General features: G+C 43.6%; 1 pseudogene; it reads right to left on the reverse strand.

Annotated features, from left to right (window-relative positions):
- Positions 1 to 702: 702 nt before the first annotated feature.
- On the reverse strand, positions 703 to 1,021 carry LOC116913247 (annotated as a pseudogene).
- Positions 1,022 to 6,112: the final 5,091 nt, after the last annotated feature.

The raw sequence follows: 6,112 nt of genomic DNA on the forward strand, positions 1-6,112 counted from the left end.
TCATGTTTCTAAGGCTTCTTGGACATTTTCTTTTCAATTATTATTTTCCATTTTTTTTATGTGTGTGTGTTTGTGGGGTTGGGGTGTGTCCATGTGGTATTTGTGTTTTTTGTATGAGTGTGTAAGTAGAAGTTGGTATCAGGAATCATTCTCTATAGTTCTTCCAGTTTATTCAACTGAGGCAGAGTTTCTCAATAAACCCAGAGTTTGATATAAATAATCTAGGCAGTTTGTATTCCAGGAAAACAAGATTGGAATTACAGGCAAGTCTACATACATACTCCTGGCATTTATGTGACACATGTGACCAGTGTTATAACCATCAAGCAATCTCCCTAGCCCCCCAAAACACACACACACACACCACACATTCAAACATACATGACACACCACACAAAGACATACTTTTTTGAGACAAGCTCTTACAGTGATGCCTAGGCTGTCTTAGAGCTTTGTTGCAAAGCTTCGACTAGCTCCAAACTCATAGCAATCCTCCTGCCTCAGTCTCCTGAGTACTAAGATTATAGACGCGAGCTAACATGCCAAGCTTCACAGTTGATCTACATCATTAATTTACTTTAAGAACTATTTTTGTTTTCAGTTTAGGCATCACCCGTTTATTATAAAAGGGAGGCATGGAAATTATTTACATGAAGCAAACGTTCAGAGCATCAAGGGTGGGCAGCTTCGTGTGACACCATTTCAACGGTGATTTCGGTTGACATACTTCCCAAGAATGTCAGTTTTCTAAATAAGACGTAATTCTTGTCGTCTAGTACTACTTTGGTGCCTCCATATCCTGGGAGAAGAACTTAGTCTCCAACTTTCACACTGACAGGCTGAATCTCTCCGCCCTTTCCTTTCCCGCCCTATCCTGCAGCCACGACCGTTGCTTGTAATACTTCTCCTTGAGACGTTTCTGGAAGCATAAACCCCACCGTTGGCTACAGTTTCAGCGGCACCCCTTTCAACCAATATTGTCAAGGAGCGGAAGAAACTTCCTAAAAGCTTATCCAGCCATGACTTGCGGCCTCCGCAGCTCCGGACTCTGCACTCGGACGGCTGCTGCAAGGAGAACAACTATTTATGATATAAATACAAAATGACATTTAAGTAGAATTTCTAAATGGACATTTATCTAACATCTGGCACCTAGAAGGCACTCAGTGAAAAAATATCAAAATATCTCTGTGGATATAAAGTTTGGATTAGTTTGTAAAGTCTTTGTATTGATGGACGCACAATTTCAGGACTCACAGGGACCGTTTCTCTTGCTGAATGGAAGCTCGCTGGTACAAGTCACTTATAGAAAAATTTATATCTCATTTTCTGTCTGTGTTGTTATTCATCATGTTTCTTTTTTGTTGATTGATCTGTTTCGAGACAGGTTTCTTTGCATAGTCCTGGTTGTCCTAGAACTAGCTCTGTGGACCTAGAACTCAGATATACCTGCCTCTGTTTCCGAAGTGCTGGGATTAACGGTGTGCACCTCCATGCCCAGCCACCATGAGTTCATGTATCTTATTAGAAACGCTCAACCAGGGCTGGAGAGATGGCTCGGCGGTTAAGAGTACTGACTGCTCTTCCAGAGGTCCTGAGTTCAATTCCCAGCAGCCACATGGTGGCTCACAACCATCTGTAATGGGATCAGATGCCCTCTTCTGGTGTGTCTGAAGACAGCGACAGTGTACTCATATACATAAAATAAATATTAAAAAAAAAAAAAGAAAAGAAACACTTAACCAATTAGCTTCCCTTTAGAGTTTATAAAAAAAAAAATTCTCCCTCTACTTTCTAAAAACATACATCGGGCCATCTCACAGCTGTCTGTGTCCCATCTGAAGCTGTGTCATTTTCCGTGTTTGGGAAATGCTGATCCACAGACTCTGATTAAACAGCTGCTTGCCACACAGAAGGCTATGCTTATTCTCTCCTATGAAATGAGGATCTAGTTAGCAGTGGCAAAGCTCTCCAGAGAGAAAACACATTAGTGCTTGCCCGGGATCAAGACTATCCTTCAGCACAGAGGACTGTGAATGAGGGAATTGTTTAGAATGGTGGAAGGCATGTAAAACTGGGAGGTAGCGATGGTTGCACAATTGTATACATTTCGAATGAAACCACACTATGCAGTGTTGGTTAGCTTTCTGTCCTTACGATAAATGTCTGAGAGGGCTGATTGAGAGCGCCAACTTCTAGAGGAAACGCTCTTCTGCTTATGGCTTTGGAGGCTTCAGCCCGATGGATTGACTGTTGCTTTGGGGCCTAGGATGAGGCAGTACATTGTGGTGACAATGACTGGTGGGACAAAACTGCTCCTCTAGTGTCCAGGAAGCAAAAGAAATAAAAGAAAAAAGCCTGGGGCGGGGAGAGAGGAAGCAGGTAGGGGGCTCCTGGGAGAGGGAGGACACACTTCCTGACTGAAAGATGTGCTGCCAAGCCACACTTCTTAAAGGCTCCAGCACCGTCCGGTGATAACAAGACTGGGACCACCATGCCTTTGATATAGCTCTGAGGAACATTTGCAGGAAGGGGTATGAGGGGGCTTCTGAACACGGTGATATTTTTTTGTTTTTTTTTTTTTTTTTTTTTTTGTTTTTTTTTTTTTTTTTCCGAGCTGGGGATCAACCCAGGGCCTCGTGGCTTCCTAGGCAAGCGCCTACCACTGAGCTAAATCCCAACCCCGATATTTTATTTCTGACTGCATGGTTGCAAAGGGATGATTTTGAGGTATTCCTTTGTGTTTTGTGCATATTTCCTTCTCAAGTCTTTAGTAAACAAAATTTACTAAAACATATCCAGCCAAACGAGGACGTCAATTCTCCCAGCTATTACATCTTAAGTGGTTAATGAAACTGAGTTATTATTTTCCATCTTATTACTTTGTGTAATTACATCTCACTGCCAACCTAGTTTTGTGACGTTAAGGGTCCGGGCTTTGTGTGGCTTACTGTGGGAAGAGTTATAAAAAGATACACTTCTCTGATCCTAGAAGGGCCTCGAGAATGTCACGGGGAGCCATTGTCCCTTAATTATTCACAGCCATTACCCACATGGTCAACATCCAATGACCAACCAAAATAAATGGATGTTTCAAGAGGTCTGCTCGGAACAGTCAAGTCATCAGCCCCTCTCTCAGCCCCGTTCCCCTGCTGCCTGCCAACGCTTCCATTCTATATTTATCCCTTCAAATCAGCAGTACAGCAATTAGATATTATAATAAGAGCCGCCAATTTGCAGCGCGCCGACTTCATGCCAGGCACTGCATTATCAAACTTTTCCATTTCTCAGTCGTCCTATTTGACTGTCATGGCAGTCCCGAATGAGGGGTTGTTTATTCCGGTCCACAGTTGAGGAGACGGAGGCTGGCAGGCTTCTAAGTGGGTCTAGGTCTGTGGTGCCCATGGCTGAGGCAGAGAACCAGCTGGACCTCACCCAGTCATCTGAGACTCAGTGTCAAGAACAGGAGAGAAGTGTGTGTTCGAGAAGTCGGAAACCCAAAACATGGCTCTTCAACGGTTACTATAGTTACGATACCTCATGATGCTCGCATTGCTTGCAGAGATGACAAAGCATCCACGGTTAGCCATTGAGATCAACCCCACCACTATCAAAAAAAATCCCCAAGGACACTCATAGTAGGTGTAAAATAGTCATTGTACCTCTTATTTCAGGAGCTCCAAGAACACTGACAGAGTCTCTGCTATGACAGCTTCACAAACATTATCTTGTGTAGGTGCCTGCCGGGAAGGAACATTCTCTTTCCTTTTGTCCTATAGAGCCAGAGACAGACTGACAAAAGTAATGCACACACATTTGTTTCATGTAAGCTTTCTGTGAGGAGGGAGCATCTAAGTGAAGACCTGAGGGGATGGTGCCTTAACATACGTGTGTGTGTGTGTGTGTGTGTGTGTGTGTGTGGTTGTGTGTGTGTGTGTGTGTGTGTGTGGTTGTGTGTGTGTGTGGGTGTGTTTGTGTGTGTTTGTGTGTGTGTGTGGGTGTGTGTGTGCGGTGTGTGTGTGTATATGTGTGTGAGTGTATGTGTGTGAGTGTATGAGTGTGTTTGTGTGTGTATGTGTGTGTGTGTGTGTGTGTGTGTGTGTGTGTGTGTGTGTGTGTGTGTGTGTGTGTGTGTGTGTGTGTGTGTGTGTGTGTGTGTGTGTGTGTGTGTGTGTGTGTGTGTGTGTGTGTGGTGTGTGTGTGTGGGGTGTGTGTGTGTGGGTGGGTGGGGTGTGTGTGTGGTGTGTGTGTGTGTGTGTGTGGTTGTGTGTGGTTGTGTGTGTGTGTGTGTGTGTGTGTGTGTGTGTGTGTAGACAAGAGGCTGATGCTGTTTATTTTTCTGAAAGATCTTTTCTCCCCTTTTCTAAAAAATGATTTTTGAAGTTTACTCTTTGACACATTCATTCATGTACACACTGTATTTTGACCACAGTCACCTCATCTGGTCTTTTGTTCCCTTCCCAGGGCCTCTGGAACTCTTCTATGTTCATATCTTTTAAAAAACAAAATCAAAACAAAACTGAAAGCAGCCTACTGAGTTTAATTATTGTTGCTCTGCTCACAGAGGTGTGGGGTTGGTGACTGACCCACGGGCAACTTGCCAGGGGCTACACTTTGGAAGAGAAATGGCTCTCCCTTCCCCCAGCCACCATTAGCTACAGGTAGCTCCTCAGGTAGCAGATAGAGCCTCCTGTGTTCCTTCCTCATCGGTTTCGGAAATGTCACTGGTTTCAGCCCAGGAGACTAAGCACAGCCGCTTTGAATTCATGAGGGAACTCATGTACTGTGTAGGGTCCCAAACACAGCATTTCACAGCAAATCCCCATCCTGCATACCTCAAAACTATTTTGCCCATTTTTCCCTGGTGTTCTCAGAGCCTTGAGGTTAGAGTTTAAGACTGATGCCATGTTTAGCGTTGAATGCTCAACAGTCTTGTGAGTTTGCTGTTGTTGTTGTTCTTGTTGTTTTTGGTTTGGTTTTTCCAGGCACGGGTTCTTTGTGTAGCCATGGCTGTTCTAGGACTCGATCAGTAGACCAGGCTGGCCTTGAACTCAGAAATCCCCACATCTCTGCCACCTGCCCATTAATTCGACAATCTTAATTCTCAGCCCTTTTCGCTAGTTTTGAATCTCTGCCCACTGCAAAAAGAAGTTTCTGGGATCAAGGACAAGAACGGCATTGATCTGTGATTGACGGAATTGACATGAATATTGAGACGCATTTCATAACATTTAGCAAACGGTTCTCCTCTGTTGCCTATGACCTCCTTTTCTGGCGTTTTGACCTGGTTTACAGCACCAAGCATGGCTTCCCTCTTGCCCTTAAGTCCAATACAAAAAAAAAAAAAAAAAAGGCTGGTTAACCCTATAACTTCCAAGTTACTATTCCAGCAGTTAGCACACCTTGCTGGGAGAACTGTGGTATAAATTCAGAGTCCATGTCAGCTATGGACCATTGATGACTTTTCCCCTAGTGGCCTATATTGCTATATTGGACTTTCCAGAACTATGAAATCTAGCTGACAGGACAGTTTCCAGATTAGTTCCACATTGATTTCTTTTCCCACTGAGTTTTAGTGGGCAACCAAAATAACAACAACCTATATTGATGAGGGGGTCAAACTGATGCGTCTCATGCCTGGTATTATCTTTTGTTTTGCTTTTGTAATAATAATCTATAGCTTGTGGGAGAGTATTACCTACCCATCATGATTACCTCCATTTAAACTTCTTTAGACTTTTTTTTTAAAAATTAGCTTACAGTGGGTGTCCTTAGGACTTTTCATACACCCTAAGTTTGGTTAATCCTTCCTCTATCCGCCTTTCCCCTACTCCATCCCATCCCTGACTAAACCTTTCTAACCCTAGTATTTTCCCCAGATTCATCCTCTCCTCATCCCCTCACTCCTACCCTGACCAAACCAACTCAGTCAGTCAACAGGTTCTCCTGCACAGAAGTGAGGATTAAAAATAAAAAAGGCAACTAGACAACACTGTAGCATGACCCCAGCCAGTTCTGGGGCTGAGGCAGGTGTATTTATTCCTAGTCTGCTTTTATACCATTTTAATTACAGGCAAGTAATAAGGTCAGTTCTAGGTTAAGGGAACAAGCA

This window comes from Rattus rattus, chromosome 12 (assembly GCF_011064425.1).
Source record: "Rattus rattus isolate New Zealand chromosome 12, Rrattus_CSIRO_v1, whole genome shotgun sequence".
Classification (NCBI taxonomy): domain Eukaryota; kingdom Metazoa; phylum Chordata; class Mammalia; order Rodentia; family Muridae; genus Rattus; species Rattus rattus.